Here is a 20,756-nt window from a genome sequence, read left to right as displayed (position 1 = left end):
GGCTAAGGACCAAAGATGCGGGGCAGAGTTCATAAATATTAAGTGAAAGACCCATCCCTGTATTTTCCACCAAGGCATATAATTTTCTCAGTGCAGCACCAAAGGTCTATATGAGTGTGCTGAATTTGGGTGAATTCACCAAATCCAGATTCCCTATACCAGACTGTGATTCCCCAATGTGGTGCCTAAGGACAACAGTGTGCCTGTCTATCAACATGTGTGTGCTTAGATGCAGCCTTGTTCTCTACTTTTTGTAAATGGATGGTTTCTGATTGGCCACACCCTCTATGGCAACCATTTTGTGAGAGTATCAGATATGCCAGTTTATACTTTTTCCCAGTTATATTTACCCACAGTATCATTCCATCCTTCACATATTCATTTTTTATTAATCTGGAAAAAATTAATCAGGCATAATCCAATAAAACCCGCCATGATTAAAGCAACAAAAGTTTTATATTAATCATCTTTCTTCTGTTTTCTTACAACCTCACCACTTAGCTCCGTTTTTCAGTTAAAATAGAAATTTGGCAGTGAAAAACTAGATTCTTGTCAATTTTATTCTTGGCATGGTATAAGAAAGTTTGCTGTCCAAACATTCACGTTAAGCAAGGAATATTGTTTTATCCAGAGAAAGGAGGAGGAAATTTAAAGCTCTTTCAGAGACAGGGAACTGATTTAAGGAACATGTGGTACCTTGGGTAATATTCGGCCTCTAATCTGTAATCTCTGATTATTTAAAATATAACTAAAAATGGATACATTGGCAGATACATTGGCAGATCTTTCTTGACCTTTAATCAAGGAAGATCTGCCAATGTATCTGAGGAGTGCTGCTGGTTGTGAATTCTCATAAAAACTTTAGCCTATCCTACATAATAGGAAGGCATGTTAAAGTTTTTACAGGACACTTGTGGGGGCAGCAACAAGTTTGTTGCTGTACTGAACATTTCATCTACTTCAGTTAATAAAGGGGTTAATGCTAGGATAATGTCAAAACGTTTGCTTCCTTTTCCAAGCAAAACACATTTTTGGCAGCGTTCCCCATCTGGGGAGAGTCATTCCACTCCTTCTCTTTTCCTCCGCCTTCTCTGCTCAACAAATGAATCTCATTGCCCAACACACTCCACAACTAGTTTCATCTTAGTCCAAACTCATGGTATGTTTCAACTTCTGCCAAAAAGATTAAAAAAAAAAAAAGCAGCAGCAGCAGCTTCTATGTAAAGGGAGAAGTAAAAAGAACAGAGGAGGGCAGCTTACTGTGTGATGATTATCCTATAGAAAGGAGTGTGAAGTAGCAATGAGCAGAGATTTTACTCAGATGATCAGAGACTGTCTTGAAGCCAGCATCAAATAGGCCACAAGAGACCATTCACTACCCATATGATCTTTCATTCCCCTACAGCTATAGTTTAAGACATTTATATTCTCTACTCTAGCACCAACCCACTCCTGTTTTTTCTACTTATTTGCATCCTAGTTCCAGCCACTGTCATCCAAGAGCAGAGCAAAACTGGCACACATCCTCTTCCACACCCAAATGCAAGGAACCAGACAACTGTCTCCGAAGATCATTCCTGTGGCCAAAAACAAGAGGGCTGACTTTCCCACAAACCCAGGATGATTCAGGAGTCATCAGACAAAATCAACTTTCTGGGGACTCAAACTGCCCTCTCCAGCCAACAGACTTAGAGGTACTGTCAAGGCAAAACAGGGATAACTAACATGAGCCCGTTCTTTGTATACTTTCTTACCACTTCAAGTCTGTCTAAGACTTTCAGAATTACTAATGTATGGTTATGTGTTCTCATTCTCTAAATATTCTATGCTTTTGTCTTCACTTAAGATCTTTGCTTTACTTAAGATCTCACTTAAGGTGCATTGCAGTAACTCTACCACAACTATCTTTTGAGGAATACAAGAATGAAAGAAACTAAAACAACAGATAAAGTAAAAGAAAATGTAATTTAGAAGAGAAAAATAAGTATTAAAAGTTCATTACATGTTGCAAATTGAGCTTAAATGAGATCCCAGGTCTGTAATGAGTGAAAACAACAGTCCTAAATATAGGCTGTCTAAAACTGTGGTGGGATCATCTGGAGTTTCAGGAAATACAAGTGGTCAAAATAAAATTCAAGCCTCACATATGGAAATAGCATGGGGCCAGACAGCCCCTGGCATATGTACTTCTGTCATTATATCAGTGCCAACAGAGCAAACAGTACACCAATATATTGAAAAAACTTTAGTTGCCACTAGTGCATATTCCACCTGTAAGTTGTACAGGCACTTGCTCATGGCTTTTATTTGCTGTAATAGGCTACCCTTTCCACAATCAGTACACTCCATATGTATTGGGCTGCAACTCCTATATATATCACCAGCATGACCGATGTCTGTTTCCTGGGGTAATAAGAGTTGTAGTCTACCATATCTGGAGGGAATCAAACTGAAAAAAGTTGTATTAGATCAAGCAATTTGTCCCAGTGCACTGTTTACAGTCTTTATTTCTATCTCAAAGTTTCCCTTTCACTTAACTGCAATATGATGCAATTCCACTGCCTCAATATCTGAATATCAGTCACTAAAATTCCATCCGTGGTTTGTGGAATTCCTCACTGCTGTCCTTCAACAGTTTCAATGCCAAGCATAGCCTATAATGTAGTTGACATAAAGGTATCATAACATGTCACACTTGGTTTGGAATTGTGGTGGCTAGGACACAACCACATTTTTCCTTCTCATCGTCTAATTTTGCACAATTTAATTAATGTTTACTGAATTATTTCTTCTAGATGTGTAAGATATATTAAGTTGTAAACTAACCAAACCATCTGGGTACCCATAACTTTCTAAGCAACCAAAAAAAAAAACCCTAAGGTTAAAACAAGCCAAGCTTAACTTGTTGTATGAATGCAGTGCTAGGTTTTTATCTGATCTGGTTAAGAATGTTTTGCAAACCCAGCCATACTGCCTTGCAGTATTACTACAATGTGTCTAATACTCATAGGTCTCTTAAAACTGAAGTAAGAAAGCTCTGACACTTCATCTGCTTTTAGTTCCAAGTAATAGTTTTCTGCAAGCCTCATCCTTCCATACACATCATTTCTTCAGAGTAAGAAGCAGAATCATTTCCTATCTTCTCACAGAGATGTTTCTTTCTTCTGTGTAGATTGGAATACAGCCGGCAACAAATCTTTGGACAGGATTTTCTTCCCCTCTCCCCCCATGTCATCTGATCTGCCTCCCTCAATTTTTCAACCTTGTCTTAAAGATCTGTGATAATATAAAAAAAAGTAGGCAGGTACTAGGTAAGCAACTGGCTTTAAATATATTTTGAGAACTGCTGAAAAGACTATCTGCTGGTACATGATCAAACTATCAATGCAAAAATTATTCTTAAACTAGGCAGTAGAATGGTTCAAAACAACAATAAACATTAGTCGATTAAACTGAGGATGGTATCCTTGATTACAGAGGTCTGAAATATAAAGTGATATACATGATTTTTCACAAATAATTGGGTTTAATTGTAAAAAATAATTAGGGTCAATCCAACAGAGACATGATCTTCCTCAGGTTATAATAACCTGAAAAGATTATCTGCACATATAAAAGAGCCCTTAAAAATCAAACCTTTTTACCTCCTCATTTGATTGCAATTTTAAAGGGAGGCAATACTCATATTCAAACATAATTCACTGCTTTATTGAATTTTACGGAATCAACAGAACACCCCTGGCTGCTGCTACTGTGTCCCCCCCCCCCTCCACCTTTTGTGTTTTCTTATTTCTTATTATATTTATTCTTATTTCTTATTTTTTTAAAAAAAATATGCATTTTCCTTTCCATACTGGTATACATCCCACAGCCATATTGGAAGCCCATGAGAACTATGAAGTCACTCTACCAGGAAGTGCAGAGACTGTCCACCAGTTCGAGAAACTATATTTGGAAAAAGCTTCAACTTTCTTGCTTCCTTATAAAGAAGATAATGAATGGAAGAACGCCAATCTAAGACCTGAGATGATGCATTATTATAAAGCTATATCTGAAATCATAAGGAAATAGCATTGGCTCACTTTAATTATCCCGATATATATTGGAAAAGTATAGTCTTTCCAGACAACTCTCCTATTTGCAACATACTTCTTCAGAGAATGGAGGAAAGCACAAAATGACAGCTATCACTAATTCTAACCAACAGGAAGATTTAGGTGATGACGCAGGAATAGCAGAAACATTGAGAAAATGTTGTGTAATAATGGTTTCCTTCCTTCCTTCCTTCCTTCCTTCCTTCCTTCCTTCCTTCCTTCCTTCCTTCCTCTTTCTTTTTTTAAGGATAAGTAAAGCAGGGTATAGTTAAATGTATTTCTTGGATTTCCAGAAAATGGATTCAGTAATGATAAAAAATAGGATCCTGTGGTATGAGAAACTAATGAGCAGAGGAGCTCAAGATAAATAGTTTGAACAAAAGATATTAAAGTCATAATTACAAATATTCCAACAATAAGAAAAAAGGAAGACAACATAGGATACCAGTATAGCTGCAAAAAGTAGTCTGGAGCCATAGAGAAGTGTCAGAAAGGCTGGAGCTTGAAGAATAAGGTGAAGTTGGCAAGGGAAGATCAACAAAACTGATTCTTCACATGTGTTTAAAGTAAAAAACACAAAGAATCAGCATATTCAATTGTAAATTGTTCAGCTGAGACCTTAGTCACTGCCTGGAATGAGCAAGTGGTGGGGGCATTGGACCACATTGTCCCTATGTGACCTCTCTTTGTGCACTGATCTCATCATGCACCTTGATCTTCTGAAGAGCTCAGGGAGATGAGGTGTCAGAAGAGATGCCTGGAGCACTTTTGAAGGAGGATAAAGAGTGAATCTGATGGAACGCAGTTAAAGAGCCCATATTTGGGATTATCTCATGGTGATAAATTCAGCAAAATGTCAATATTTCTCTGCCCTTACTGTCATCTGATGGCCCTGTTTAAAATGACCGGACTGTGCTGGGGAGGGTTGGGCTGCAGGAATTTCTGCAGGACTGTGAAAAATATTGTAATTATTTGGCAGATAAAATTATTGAGATATGTTCAGAGTTGGACTCCAACTCGGCAAGTCCTGTTGAGGCATGGTCTTGTGAAGTTATCTGAGATTAATTTGAGTTTGTGACTCTTGATGAGGTGGACAGCATTCAGCCACCTATGCCTAGGTCCGTCCTGGCTAACCAGGAACAAGGCTAATCAGGAGGTGACCTGTAGTTGGGTCCATGAAGTGGTGTCAGCCCCTCCCACCCTAATGATGTTCTGGAAGTCTTTAAAAATGTGTCTGTTTTCCCAGGCCTTGGGATAGGGTGGCTGTTGGTGTGTGTGTGGGTCTGTGTATTAACATATGGGATATGGTTGTCTGGACACTTCAGATTCTTCCTCTATTGTTTTTCTGTTTTTAAATTGTAAGCTGCAGACAGCCAGACTAGAGTCTGGCAGCCTCCAATTCTAATGAAAAAATAAAATAAAATAAATAAAATCCCAACAGGTTACCCTGACTGATGTAGAAAGCTAAGGAGGGATGTCCTGTTTAGTACTTAGATAAGAAGGCAACTGGGAAGACCCGGACTATGGGCTAAAAAGTCCTGGAAGAGAACAATGGCGAGCAACTTCAATGTCATGTCAAAAAAACTGCATGGATGTGTCCATGTAATTCATCAGGAACTGAGCTCAGGGAAAGGGCAATTCTACCTTAAATAAGAGACAGAGTTACTCAACTTCTATGAGAAGGAAGATCCAGGGAGGTACAGGTCAGTCAGACATCAACACCTAAGAAAATTCTAGAGCAAAGCAAAAAATGATTGATCTATACGTACCTTGAACACAATACAGATAGTCCTCGAGTTATGATGGCAGTTGGACCAGAATTACCATCACTAAGCAATGTGGTCATAAAGCATGACATCACGTGACAGCATTGCTTAGCAAGGGTAATCCCTGCAGTCCCCATTACTGTCATTAACGAGGATCATGAGTGCATAAGCAAGCACCTCCTTGCAACTTCCTGTTGGCTTCCAACAACCAAAGTCAGTGGGGAAGCTGGAAGGAAGTTGCAAGTCCCAAGTGGCTCACAAGCACGCCAGCAGGCAGGAAGTGGCTGCTGCCACATAGGAGAGGGAGTGAGGGGGAGCATGGGTGGCCAAGGAGGTGCGGTATGAGTGCGATGGGGCTTGGGGAGAGTGTGAGAGTGGCTGGGGAGGTGTGGCATGAGCACAGCAAGACTCAGGGAGGGCGCGCAAGGGTGTGTGGGTGACTGGTGAGGCACGGTATGAGTGCAGAGGGGCTGGGGAGGGTGCGCAGGTGGGGGAGACATACCTGAGCAACTTGTGACCTTCCCTGATTGCTTCCTCATTTGACTTTGCTTGTGGGAAGCCAGCAGGGAAGGTCAAAAATTGCAATTATGTGACTGCAAGATGCAACTGTCATAAGTGGGAGCAGGTTGCCAAGTGGACAGATCGCGATCACGTGACTGCAGGGACACTGCAACAGCCACAATTTCAAGGACCGGTTGTAACTACTACTCGTTCAGTACTGTTGTAACTTCAAACAGTCGCTGAATGAGTGGTCGTTAACCAAGGGCTACCTGTATGATGATAATCAGAAGACAGTACAAATTTGTTAAGAATGAGCCTCGCAGATTAATCTTATCTCATTTTTAAATCAAACACCTTCCTTAGTAGATTGTGGCTGTAGGCAGTATATATCTTGATTTCTCTAAAGCATTTGATAAAATAGTTCACTGCATCATAATTAGTAAGCTAGTTAAATGTAGATTGGATGACTTGACAATTAAGTGGGTTCACAGCTCTCTCAAAAATCTTATTCAAAGAATACTCATCAGTGGTTCTTCATCATGCTGAAGAGAAGTATCAAATAGGATGCCACAAGGTTCAACAATTTAATTAACAACTTAGCTGAGAAGCTAAACAAGTATCCAATACAGCAGGAACAACCAACTCCCTAAAGCAGTTCTATCTGGCTTCTAGCAACTTTACCACATTATTTTAATTTCACCCTTAAGAATTGCTTTTAGGAAATAGGTCATTTTACACTTTAAGGTTATATCACTCTTCATGATCAGCTACAATGACTTTGCCTGCAAGTGCCCCTCTGGGTAGATGGTGGATACTGCAAACTTTATTACAGATACCTATGAAGAAGCTTATGCATCAAAATATATTTCTGATTCCCACTTCCAGCTGCCATTCAATGAAACAAACAGGGAAATTTAACACAAGAAACACTCAGTTCATGCAATGGTTCGATTTGTACATACTTAATCAAGTTACTCAAGACACAGTGGATATACAGTATTAGCAACATGCTAGGCTGTTTTAACCTGGGCAACATTTTTTCCTCTGTGACTTGGTATGTTGAATAAACTTCCCCCATTTCATTATTTTATGATTCAGTGTATTGTGGAACCCAGAGAATGAGTTGATATAGTAACCAAGGTGTGTGAACACAGTTAATGAGTCCCACATAGAGCCCATATACCTGGGCTCTATGTGGAAAAACTGTCACAGGGCTGCTGGTCTGTTGTTAATTTACAGGCAGTGCAATGTAATTTGTTGTGAAAAAAGCTGCAGTTTCTCTGCATTATTCTGTATTTTGAGGTGGCATCACAACTCCCTGGAAAGATCCTCACTGGAAGATCATTTTGAATGCTCAGACTCAGATATTCCTGGGGAATGACCCGCTCTGTGATTCTGGGTACCTGCTATAGTTCTGGAACTTCAGGTTGCCAAGGCTCTTCTCCTGAATCAGAGGAAGAATCCAAATCATCAAGCAGCACCATAGAAGGTGAGGTATTAAGCTTAACAGCAAATGGTCAACTGAAAAACAGAAACCCGTTTACATACATGTGTAACTGGAAAAAAGAACCACAGTCTTGAGGGAGATTAATGAAGTGCCTGCATTAATTTCATCTACAGATGGATTTATCACACATAATTTTGTTCAGATATATTAGAAATCTTTTCTTTGGCAATTGTACTGAAAATATACGGATGGATCTGACATCATTTCCTTTGCCTGCATCCTTTCAGCTTTGCACTTCTTTAAAGGGTACATTTAGGGTGCCAATTTTGCCTCTGAGGATGGGAAGGTCTGAAGGAAGGCTATGGAGAATGGAGAGCGGAGAACGGAGAAGCAGGAATCACTTAGTTGGAAGTATTTACTATAAAAATTGTAATGGTTTCTCTGTATCGCTATTAACTAAGATAATTATTAACTATTAATTAAAAGTAGCTCACCTGCAGAGCTACTACCCTCTGCAGATTGTCAGCTGACAACCTTCAAGGTTAATTCAAACATTCATAATCTTATCATGCTTTACTGCCAGTTCAGTTTTTACATCAGGAATCAATTATTTGACTCTGAGGTGACAATCTTTTACTAAGGTGTAATTTTCAAATGGATTTGGCTTCTATCTAATGATTCCAATTTCCTGTATGAAGCTGAAATAAATGCTTGTGGGAAGACAATGCGAAGTTCACACATTGTGCTAGGTCATAAACCATAGATGAATTTTACAATGGCTAAGTCCATACAATACATTAAACTAAAGCCAAACAAATTGTATTATAGTTAAATGAGATATATGAACCCTGCCTTTGTCTACAACTCCACCCTAACACATTTATTTCTGATGTAAAACTAAACTATAGCTTAGTATTAATGTGAGCATCAAATACATGTTCCATCTTCTCTGATGTAGTTATGAGAAAACGGAAATGTATGTTTCGACTTTTAACTAACCAGAGTTGTCTATTATATCTGAACATATGGAAACTTATGGAAGTTTCAACCGCAATTAATTCAGAGAAGCCTGGGGCCCACTGTAAATTTTCTGTCTTGACTTGTTCACTAACCATCAGATATGGTCTCAGTTATATATTTAAATGTAACCATTAAAAAAGCCACTACTCACAATCACATCAAAAGAAGTAGCACATAAACCTAAGAGTTGAAACTGGTATATATATAATGCTGAATCATAATTGAATGTTATGTCTCAACCAGATCCCTATCTTTTTCCTAATCAATTCAAAACTCTATGGTACATCCTTTGGCTCACTCTTAAATTTTGTCCTGTATTGTAACAAAAGGTATATAAGTGTAACAATTTGCACACATCCATCCTATATTATCCTTCCCTCTCCCTTCTCTCACCCTACTACTCTATATATAAATATGACATTTGTTGGGACTACAACTGCGCATATCCCTAAAGATACCCTTGCAGAAAACCAGAACTTGCCACAATGTTTGTTTATTATGGCAACTGATCTCTTCTAGTAATTCCCACAATGATTACACCAGAGTTTTTACTACCATAGTTTTATTATATTATTTAGCTCTATATAACACTTTGGAATATTTAAAACAATTTTCATTATATTTAATGAAGAGTATTAGTATCAAATCAAAATCAAGTAACTGTATTACAGCTATAAGGCCAGGAAATGATATAAACATAAAAGTAAGTGAATATAAATATACATTTATATCGGTTGACAAGTATGTATAAATATAAGATATATAGAAAGGAATAAGAATGAAATATAGAATATATCAGTTCAAAGATAAAAGCACAATAATAATAAAACAAAATAACATAAAATACAGGTAAGTAAATGAATCAATCTTCAACTACAAGTAAGATAACTAAGACACACAGAGGGACAAAACTGGGCAACCTGGGAGAATATACAGAGAAGAGGAGTGACCAATTAAAGTTGTGCACTCTGCCTGGAAATGTCTTTAGGGTGGGGTAGATGAGTCATTCTGGAGTCCCTGTAAAAAAACAACAGAGGAATGGGCTCCAAGACTCTACTGAGCCATCCCCACATAGGCATAGATGCTGGCATGCTGGAGTATTCTTATAGTGTCTGAAGAGGACTGATGAGGACAGCGTGTCTAGCCTGATTCAGGTAAATGCCCTACGAGATTTCAGTATTGTAATAGATGATACATAGGAGTCTGGCACAAACCCTTTTGAAAGAATCTCCTGAATTATAGGACTAGACCGTAGGCTTAGATTAGATTGCAGGTCCATGTCTATTGCTTGAGAGTGCATCTGGCATTTTCAAAGCCTAAAGAGCAGAGGCTCTCCATTGGAAAACCCAATAACTAGTTTTTAGTGATAGCGTTCTAAAGCCATGTTGATTTAAAGCAGTCCCTAAGGGCCAAAGGGGCCAGACCCATAAGGAAGAAAATTAATTTTAACCAAAAGTTGAAAAGTAAAAACCAAACTCTAGCCTCCACAGAAACTAAAGCCATCTCCAAACATAAAACAGCATTCTTAATTTTGGGACTGCAAGAATGGCTCTAATAAACTTAGTCTGAACAACTCCAAGAACGCTGAACTTGGTAAGAGTGCAGATTTAGTATTGTAGAGAAGTTAAGGGGCAGCCTTGGCCAAGAGCACTTTACAGGCTACAGGGATATAATGTGCTCCCTTTGAATGAAAAAAATCTCAGAATAGCTATGGAGATGCTGAGCAACGCTAGCATGGTAGGAAAGATGTGCATTCGAAGATAGAGAGGCACTCCAGTACTGTATTTATATGTACACACCTGTTCAACTGGAGTCCCATAAATTTGCCATTTATAGATACTATTATGGTATCAAGCAAATACTAGAACTTTGTTTTCTGATAATTTATTAACAATCTTCTAGACAGAAAAAGGCCAGTGCCCTTAGTGCCCTTCTCATTCCTACCTGAGGAATGGACTTGATAACTACATCTTCTGCATATAAAGGTGCCAGAATCATTTATTTTCTTAGAAGAGGAGGAGGAGGAGGAGCAAGGACTATGAGTCCCTGTATTATTGGATTGATGTAGATATTGAAAAGTAAGGGGCCTAGTATACAGACTTGCCTTGCCCCTCTATGTGTTGGAACAGCTTCAGAGAGATGGGTATTAGTAAGGTGTTATATCTATTGGCCTAGCATCTTTTACTGTACATCTTTCTCCACGATTAAGCTCCTTATTTCAACTGATTATAAATTCTCCCACACCTTTTACATGAAAAGATTGCCTTTTACACAAATGACAGGCGCAGTGTACTTACTTAAGGTTCCCCTTTCCTTCCTGTGACACTGCATCAGGGGCTGCTTTTGTAGCTATCATAACTTTAAAAGGTGGTTTGACTATAGCTTGAAAGACACCTGTTGAAAACCTTACTGGATGCCCAGATTTTAGAGCACACACCTTTGATCATGATTTAAGGTTTTTCTGTTCAATGACTTTAATTTTTACATTGCATGCACAATGAGTCCTCCTCTATTAGGTATACGGTGATGTAGATGACTCACAAAACTCCATTTTTCAAAGTACTGTATGCTTCAGCTATTGTGTTCACATCATGCTAGTATACCCCAGGACACAAGTGGAAATCCCTGTTACAGAGACATGAACAGATGACACATCAAAAGTTGCATAGCTAATCTTTTTTATAATTCTTGCAGGGACATGAAAATTCAGAACTATCCATTTCACAGATCTGGGATTGACAGCAGCAATTAAATCTAACAATAAATTGTTCATCATTGAGGAATGTCATTTTAAGTTGCATGGCTATTCTTGTTCCATTTTGATTGAATCAGACAGCACAGCCAGATCCTTAATATTTGGTTTCTCTCCCATATATGGCATTTTACTGAAGCACCACTTCCAAGAATCAAGTGAGTACACATATCACGGATTATATGTTCTAAAAAGTTTCTGCAGAGAAATCCCCAGAAGCCACAAAGCACAAAATCACTAAATATTTCAGTCCTCTTCGAACATACATCAAAGAAAAAGGTTCTAGTCAATACAACAATCCATTTGGGTCTCCTCCACTTGTTTGGATTACAATTGGAGACTTGAATTAAGATCTCAAAGTGAGTTTATAAGCAGAGAGTGTTTAAGCACTGCTGAAGACTTTCACGGTCCAGAAAAGGTTCATGTCTTTAATAACTTTAAATGTTCCAGAGTTAAACTAGGCCTCTGCAACATGATACAAAAACAATGTTACCTAAGACTGCAATATTTAAAATTAACCTTACATATTTTAAATAAGGTTAACCATGACTAACAAAATCACAGCAGGCATGGAAGATAACCAAGCTTTAGCTATTTTCCAAAGGTACAGCCACAACATTCAGAATCTGAACTGTGTCTAGAACGTTATAAAAGCTCAATGGAGTGTTTGTGCATCTGAAAGCAAAGAGCTGTTTTTAGCCCAAGGGGTCACAAGCATCTTATCTCTGAATCACATGGCAGTGGTGAAGGACAGTTGTGTGATCCCAGGAGATAGCTCAGCTTTTTAAGAAGCTCACTCAGTTAAGTGTAATATTTATGCTGCCACAAGTCTGAAGCACCTTTTTGCCTTCAGAGCCAAAGTAATGCACCGCTTTATTCTACCATGCTTCCAGTGACCTGCTTTATTAAGAGGTCAACTCTTCTACTCCCCACTTGGAGAACTGGGAGCTTTGTTAAGTAGCACAACTGTGTGCAAAGTGAAATAAAGTGATCTTTTCTCAAACATGAACAGATCGAAATCCAAAATAGAACAGTAGACTAGATGGATCACTGACTTGACTCTGTATATGTCAAATATATACTGTATATAGTTTTATTTAAATTTATTTCAAATATTCTAACCCACTTTTCTACTTAAAAGCCCTTAAACAGACCATTTTGAGATTTATTTATACTAAGTCAAATATACCTATGTCATGGATTCAGGAGAGATTTCTAAGGGGTAGATGCTAGCTGCAGAGTCATTTATCAAAAACAGGCAGATACCACTTATTTTTAAGATAGTAACATTGTACTTTTGCAATGCTGAAACTTAACTTTTCATTTTATATTCTTTATTTAAAGCCAGCTTGGTCAATATCACACCGAGATGTCAGCGAGCTTGTATTTAACTCAAGTTCCCAAGTTCGCAGTATAGGCAAAACTTCCTACTACCCTTAGGTCATCCTTTGGATTCTCAGCTAGTCTGCAGTTTTGTAAACATAAATACACTGAACGAAGTGACTCCCAGAGATTCAGTATCAATAACCTGTAACGTTTTATTTAAAAGTTTGCAAGCTGGACTCATCAACTCTATTACTGATGGTGGAACCTCTAGAGTATGCTGGCTGGAGAATTCTGGGAGTTGAAGTCCACACATCTTAAATGCTCTGAGGCTGAGAAACAATGCTCTAGACTAATGCTAGACATATCATGGCTCTCATTATGATCACTGATATAGGTCTTCACACAGAGCAGAAACAGATATATGATTTTGCAAATCCAGTGCCACACACTGAAAGTAGTTTCAGCATACATGACCCTTCACAGAGTTATTGCAGACAGAACCCTAAGATGCTCCCTGTAAGGCAGTCCTAATGTTTAAAATGTAGGGGCAGTGTGCATTTTTACTATGAATATTATGCTTATTTTCTCTGGCTACATCCATAAATAATACTCCTATTCTCTAAAAATTAAGCATAGGTGAAAATCAGTAATGCAACAGATTCATCCCCTCTTAATGTATTTATTTTTCCTACATTTAGTTTTACCACAGAACCAACTTTAATTACTCTGATTGCTACTATCACTCCAAGTCTGATAAACGCATATACGCATTCATCTGTTAGAATGCATGCTATTACTTGTTTGTGGGTAAGAAATAATCATAGAAGTCAGTTTCAGCAAGAAATACCCTGTCTTTCCCTTTGTACCCAACTTATTCTTTCCCAATATACTTCATGGAAGAAATTACCACAATAAGGAACATTTGATCTCCAGAAATTGCTCAGGATGAAGCTGAAACTTCAATCACCCAGAATCACTGATCATATTGGTTGGGCGTGGTTATAGCTGAACTTGTATTCTTAAGTGTAGCAATACCAGGGTTCATAGATTCCTCACCTCTGGTTAGGGCCCACACATCTCACATTCTCTAAATATGTTGGGCCATACAATTCCTATTATCTCCACACGTCAGAGTTTTATAAGAACTTTCTCCAACATGATGCTCTCCAGTTAGGGTGATGGAAAAATGCAATTCAGTTCACATTTAGGAATGCTGTTTTGGAGAATATGTGGGTCTTTCCAGTAGAATTGCTGGACTGGAAACTAAGTATCCCATGAATCTTAAATGATGATAAAAGCCAAGTACTGTACTCTGTACAATACACACACACACACACAAAATAATGGCGTTTAAGGAAGATGATCATTTATATAAAGAAGATGAATTATTTTGTGGGGATCAGGATAAAAGATAAAAATTAAAATTTCAAAATAATGTTTCTGCTAAAAGCTGAAACTTCTTCAGAAAGAGTTATAGGTTTATTCAGAGAGCATGTGCAGATTTTAGACCAATAAAAACTTACTCTACCTTGTGAATCAATTTCTTTACCAACAAGACAGTGATAATACTAACAGCCATTTCAGCACACACAAATCCTTTCCCTACCTCCTCCCCTGAAGAAGCTGACAAAGCAAAGTAATTGGGGGAAAAAACTGCAATGTTATAACAATACATTGAAACCAAAGATTATGATGTTCAGATCCAAACTTACAGACCACATAAATTCAAATTGGAATAGACATAGAAATATCACCAAGATATCTTAGTCCTTGTTAGAAATAGCCACCTGTAATTTAGACACTTTGCTTTTCATTCACAAGAGAAGACATGGTGCCTGAGCATACTCATATTTCAAAGCTCTCATTAAGAAAACAATTGGGAAGCCTAATGAAACAGGAAGTAAAACTGCACTTAGTTCCCAGCTATGCAAATCACCCTTGTATACTTTTATGAAAACATTAGCTTAGTCTTACTTTGCTTAAAAAAGGATAAGGACTATATAATACCAATATTCCAAATATTAATACTGAGTTTTGCATCTAAGATGAGCTGTGGACTTGTATTCTTAAGTGTAGCAGTGATGAGATCAAGACACAAGAAATCTGTAATAAGGTTTATTTTGTTTAAGTTATATTACTCATAAAAGAACTCAGAGAAAAATAACACCTGCCCTAGAATTTGTACAAATTTTACACAATAGTGCACTTCTGTTCAATCTCCTACAGAAATCACTAGATCTTAACTTTGGTGCTTAAATCAACTTGACTGAGATGCTCCTGTAGATAACTCTTCTCTTCCATCCTGTTAGGCAACACAGCTAGACATCTAGTTACAAAACCTTCTAAAATTCTTCTGTACAAAACACTTCCAATTTCTGATGTATTTAAAAATGTCTCCCAAGACTAAGCAGCTACAAGGGGAAAGGCAAGCAATAAAAGTGTTTACTCACAGCAAACCTATCCATGCATTTTGCGTAGCAGCAGCCCTTGAGAACAGTACAAGCAAAAGATGCTGCTGCATTTAGATGCTTCACCTCTCCACCCCCAGTCAAAACCCAGAATCTGCACATTCCTAGAAGCTCTCAAATAGATAAATAGATAGGTGCGTCCATGTCTGTTGATGGTACAGGCTCGTTATTTCCAAGGCACATTAGTTCAGAAAAAAAGACGCGGTTCTTTGGAGTTTAGTCAAGTGCTGGAGCCCAAACGCCAGGCCTTCTATTTCCATCAAGATACTGTGAAAGAGTAGGAGAACCACACTACAAATCCCACCTGTCTACCAGGGGAAACAAGCGTGCATAAATACAGTTGAGAGAATCACTGGAGAAGTCTACCCCCTCTTTTCTCACAAATTATCGAATTCTCTCATAGTATCCGACCAAATATTCCCATTCCCTTTCCCTAAATTTTCAGGGCAACGAAGTACCAAACCGCAGCTGACTTAGAAAAGCAACGAAGTAAAATAGAAGATCAATCGGGGATTGTTTTGCTGTTATTGGGGGGGCGGGAGTATGCTTCGGATTCACCTAAGATCTCTGCTGATGCTAACGGGAGACCCAATTAAGGAACGGGGAGGAACGGCACAAGGGCCCGGGGGAAGCGCGAGGAAAAATAAAACAGCAACAAAGAACGTGAAATCCCAAGGCTGAAAAAGGTTTCAGGCCGGACAGATCTGCGAAGCACTCACCAAGTAAAGCTGGAGCGGAGGATCTGGATGGAGAGGCTTTTAAGGAAAAAAAGGAGACTGTTGTAACTTGGGTGCTGGTGGCTTTTAGGAAGAGTTGCAGCTCTCCTAAAAAGCCTAGCGAGATAGCAAGAAGACACTGCGGAAAGGCATTGGAATCGAGGCAGCCAGACCCTCCATATGGGAGAAGGTTTTTGGATGACTGAACTCTCAAACAATTCCCTTCTTTTTGCTCGCCCAGTTCTGGAACCTCCCATTCCTCCTCCCCCTCCCTTTCGGAGGAGGGGAGAAAAGGGGGAGGAGCTGAAGCAGTGAAAAGGGGGGAAACCGAGCTCTCTCCAAAGGGGGTCCCAACAATGCCCTTCCCGTTCGCGCTGTGTCGGCGGCGAGAGAGGGGAGCCCTCCATTTGCACCTGACATTTCAAAGAACGGGAAAGGGCGACGTTTTAAAGACTGCTTGTAAAATCGAGTAGTGACGACCACCATCACCACCCCTTTTCCAAATGTGAGAGACGGGTAGGGTGGGAAAGTTAAATGCAAAAGTTTGGGGGAAAAGGAAGGGGAGTCTTTTACGGCCAGCCCTTTGCTTTGCAACTTGATATGCAACGATGTTTAGTCCTAGCTACTGATCCGTATTGACCAGCAACAGGCAGAAGAATAGGGAGAGTTAGGAGCAAATTTACTACAGTGAATGATTTCCTTTAACATAATGAAAAAGCTCATTAAAAAAAAAAAACCAAACCAACCAGGCCACGGATCACAAAGATTATTTAAGTGTGAAGATGGAGGGACAGATCATTTCGAACAGGCTTATGACAGGGAAAAGCAATGAGCAGAAGATGAAAAACTAAATCCTATGAAAAGAGATTGCAGAAATTGGGAACATTTAGTCTTGATAAGGGATGACAGGATCCTCTTCATACCAGAAAGGCTGACACACAGAGAAGGATCAAGACGTACTCATCATCATTCCAAAGTACAAGATACAAAATAATAGATTTAAGTCACAGGAAGGCAGATGCCTAATGAATGTTAGAGCAAACTTCCTAACAGTAAGAGCGATTTGATAATGGAATCAATTAACCAGAGAGGATGGCCAAATGCATCACAGTGCAAAAGTGAGGAGGGGGAGGATTTTATCTAAGAAATTTGTACGGATGCCCAATTTGAGCTATTGCAACTCTGGGCAGTGTATGGTCAACAATCAAGTAAACAATACAGTTAAAAAGTAGTGGTAATAGTATTTGTACTATAAACATCTGGTGGGGAAGTAGTAGGACTAGCTGAGGAAATGCAGTGGAAATACTGTATTGTTCTAGAAGAAAGCTAATAGACATGAAATCAGAACTCTAAAGATTTCCCTATTTTTCCCCATGCCTTTCCATTATTTAAAAAAAAAACCACAGAGGCAAAGTGTAAGATAAGCCAAGTCACTGCAATTCATCACTTTGCACTTAGTCTACTATAATGTGCTCTATCTGGGACTGTCCTTAAAAACTACTTAGAAGCTGCAGTTGGTCCAAATTGCAGTACCCTGGTTACTAACCTTGAGAAGTCAGTTCCATAGCATTACATCTGTCCTTCAGTCACTGCACTGATTGCCAGTAGGCTTCCAGGTCTCATTCAAAGAGTTTGTTATCATCTATACAGCTATACATGGATTGACACCCCAATACTTACAGATAAATCTCTCCAGCCAGCTTTAGCTTGGCGTATGTATGCATCCCAGAGAAAGTGGTTAGAACCCCACTGTTTGTTTATTCATTTAGTTGCTTCCGACTCCTCGTGACTTCATGGACCAGCCCACGCCAGAGCTTCCTGTCGGTCGTCAACACCCCCAGCTCCCCCAGGGATGAGTCCGTCACCTCTAGAATATCATCCATCCACCAATGCCCTTGGTCAGCCCCTCTTCCTTTTGCCCTCCACTCTCCCTAGCGTCAGCATCTTCTCCAGGCTGTCCTGTCTTCTCATTATGTGGCCAAAGTATTTCAGTTTTGCCTTGAATATCATTCCCTCAAGTGAGCAGTATGGCTTTATTTCCTGGAGCATGGACTGGTTTGATCTTCTTGCAGTCCAAGGCACTCTCAGAATTTTCCTCCAACACCACAGTTCAAAAGCATCTATCTTCCTTCTCTCAGCCTTCCTTATGGTCCAGCTCTCGCAGCCATATGTTACTACGGGGAACACCATTGCTTTAACTATGCGGACCTTTGTTGTCAGTGAGATGTCTCTGCTCTTAACTATTTTATCGAGATTTGTCATTGCTGTTCTCCCAAGGATTAAACGTCTTCTGATTTCCTGACTGCAGTCAGCATCTGCAGTAATCTTTGCACCTAGAAATACAAAGTCTTTCACTGCTTCTACATTTTCTCCCTCTATTTGCCAGTTATCAATCAAGCTGGTTGCCATAATCTTGGTTTCTTTGAGGTTTAACTGCAAGCCAGCTTTCTTCTTTCACCTTCATCATAAGGCTCCTCAGTTCCTCTTCACTTTCAGCCATCAAAGTGGTATCATCTGCATATCTGAGATTGTTAATGTTTCCTCCAGCGATTTTAACTCCAGCCTTGGATTCCTCAAGCCCAGCATGTCGCATGATGTGTTCTGCGTACAAGTTGAATAGGTAGGGTGAGAGTATACAGCCCTGCCGTACTCCTTTCCCAATCTTAAACCAGTCCGTTGTTCCGTGGTCTGTTCTTACTGTTGCTACTTGGTTGTTATACAGATTCCTCAGGAGGCAGACAAGATGAGTTGGTATCCCCATACCACTAAGAACTTGCCATAATTTGTTATGGTCCACACAGTCAAAGGCTTTAGAATAGTCAATAAAACAGAAATAGAATCCCACTGTAGGGGAGGTGAAAAGAAGGAGGCACCAGGGCAGGCCTTCTTGGTTGCATCCCCATGTTACAGAATTCCTTGCCAGCTGAGGTCTGCACTCACCTAGCTTCCACTAACCTTTCGTAAGGCTTTAAAAGCAATATTATTGTAATGAGTTTCTGAGGTGGACAGTGGACTTTAGTAGGTAGGTTGTTGTTCACTTTGGTATTTTTATTCTTTGTGATTTTCTTCTTTTTGTTTGTAAACCATCCTGAGTCATTGGAAGTGAACAGAACATCAGTGACAATATTAATAAATAAAGAAGCAATGCACAAAGAGGGACTGATTGTGCAGGTAGTATACAGACCTGATGACTCAGGTAGATTCTTTTGTTTTTGCTCTGTAGCAAATAATGTGAAATAGTGTCTAATCTCTGGAAGAGAAAAAGATGAGCAAAGTAATAACATGTTTAGAACACGCCATTGAACAAAGTGGGACTTATTTATAAATAAACAGGCATAGATTTAGAAAATAAGCAGTATTTGGACAAGATGCACAAGGACCCTTCCACCCACCCATCTATCTACTTCCATGCATTTACCTCATAAAGCTTGGGCTTACCTGTTTTAATCAGTACTCAAAGGGAAGGACAAAAGAAAAGAGAAAAAGAGAATGACAATCACCTAGGAGGGTTGACTCAATTAGTGTGGTGATGTGCGATTTGAAGATATGAAGGACCAGCTTGAGAACAGATCATCCTAGAGAAATAAATCTTTGGGGTTGATACTGGCTTGATGGCAAATAATCATCATCTATCAGGACTGATGACAGAAGTAATTCATTTGATTAGATGTTCTTATTTGTTTTCATAGCTCACAGTTAACTCACACAATTCAGTGTTAGTGCGGCAAAGGCTATGGATTTCTGTAGCTTTGAAAGGGTTTAGAGGTGGATAACCTATCAGTCAATATTCGCTAAACTATCTCTGTGTTTGTACCAGTTGGTGACAGGGGGACAGTTTAGAAGGCTTCAAGGCCATTGTATGGCCACTGTGCTGATCAATTTTTGGTCTGATCCAGCCTGGCTTAACCTCCACATCATAGCAAAACCAAAATCCTGCAGATCTGAAAACTGGATAAGCCAATTAGGCTGTAGTATACAATGCAAACTTATCTTATAGAACTAAAAAGTAGCTGTCCATATCACCACTTGCAAACACTAATGCCTTAAGAAAATCAGAACTTGACAAAATCTTAGGAGAAAAATTTCTTTGAGATTTATGAATGCCAATTTCCCCAATCAATCCTAACCAGTGTGGAATTATGAGAAGTGTAGTCCAATATATCTGGTTAACACCTGCATAGGGGAAGATTAAAGCTCACCTTGCAGAATCCTACTTAAATTACCCAATCAGTTAATTTAAACAATCTTCTGACCATAACAAAATAACTATTATTTTTAAAATATCCAAAATTATATAATTTTCTTAATTACAACTCTCAGTGTTCCTATATAAATTGCTTCCTTATCCTAATAGCACCAATTAGGAACTTTAAGCAAGGATCTCATGTGATCATGACTTCCAACTTCCTGCTGGCTTCTCCATTGATTTGCTTGTGGGAAGCCAGCAGGGAACATCAGAAATTGTGATCACATGACCACGGGATGCTGCAATGTTGTAATTGTGAGCCAGGCACTCAGCTCCCGGATCACAATCACATGACTGTGAGGACACTGTGATGGCCAGGACTCCAAAGACCCATCATAAGTCCCCCTCATTCAATACTGTCTTAACTTTAAATGGTCACTGAACTAATGGTTGTAAACCTGTAAAGGGTATCATGTAATC

At 39.1% G+C, this 20,756-nt stretch overlaps 1 protein-coding gene across 2 annotated transcripts in view; it reads right to left on the bottom strand.

Moving 5' to 3' along the window:
• Positions 1-16,300, bottom strand: part of BOC (BOC cell adhesion associated, oncogene regulated) — a 74,998-nt gene extending 58,698 nt beyond the window's left edge. For both annotated transcript variants that reach the window (XM_063305663.1, XM_063305664.1), the window contains exon 1: positions 16,094-16,300. The gene's annotated coding sequence lies outside the window, so the exon portion shown is untranslated. The remainder of the gene's footprint in view (positions 1-16,093) is intronic.
• Positions 16,301-20,756: the final 4,456 nt, after the last annotated feature.

The sequence above is a fragment of the Candoia aspera genome, chromosome 5 (assembly GCF_035149785.1).
Source record: "Candoia aspera isolate rCanAsp1 chromosome 5, rCanAsp1.hap2, whole genome shotgun sequence".
In the NCBI taxonomy this organism is placed as follows: Eukaryota; Metazoa; Chordata; class Lepidosauria; order Squamata; family Boidae; genus Candoia; species Candoia aspera.
Note: the sequence above shows the minus strand (reverse complement) of the source record. Positions and strands in the feature narration are given on the sequence as shown.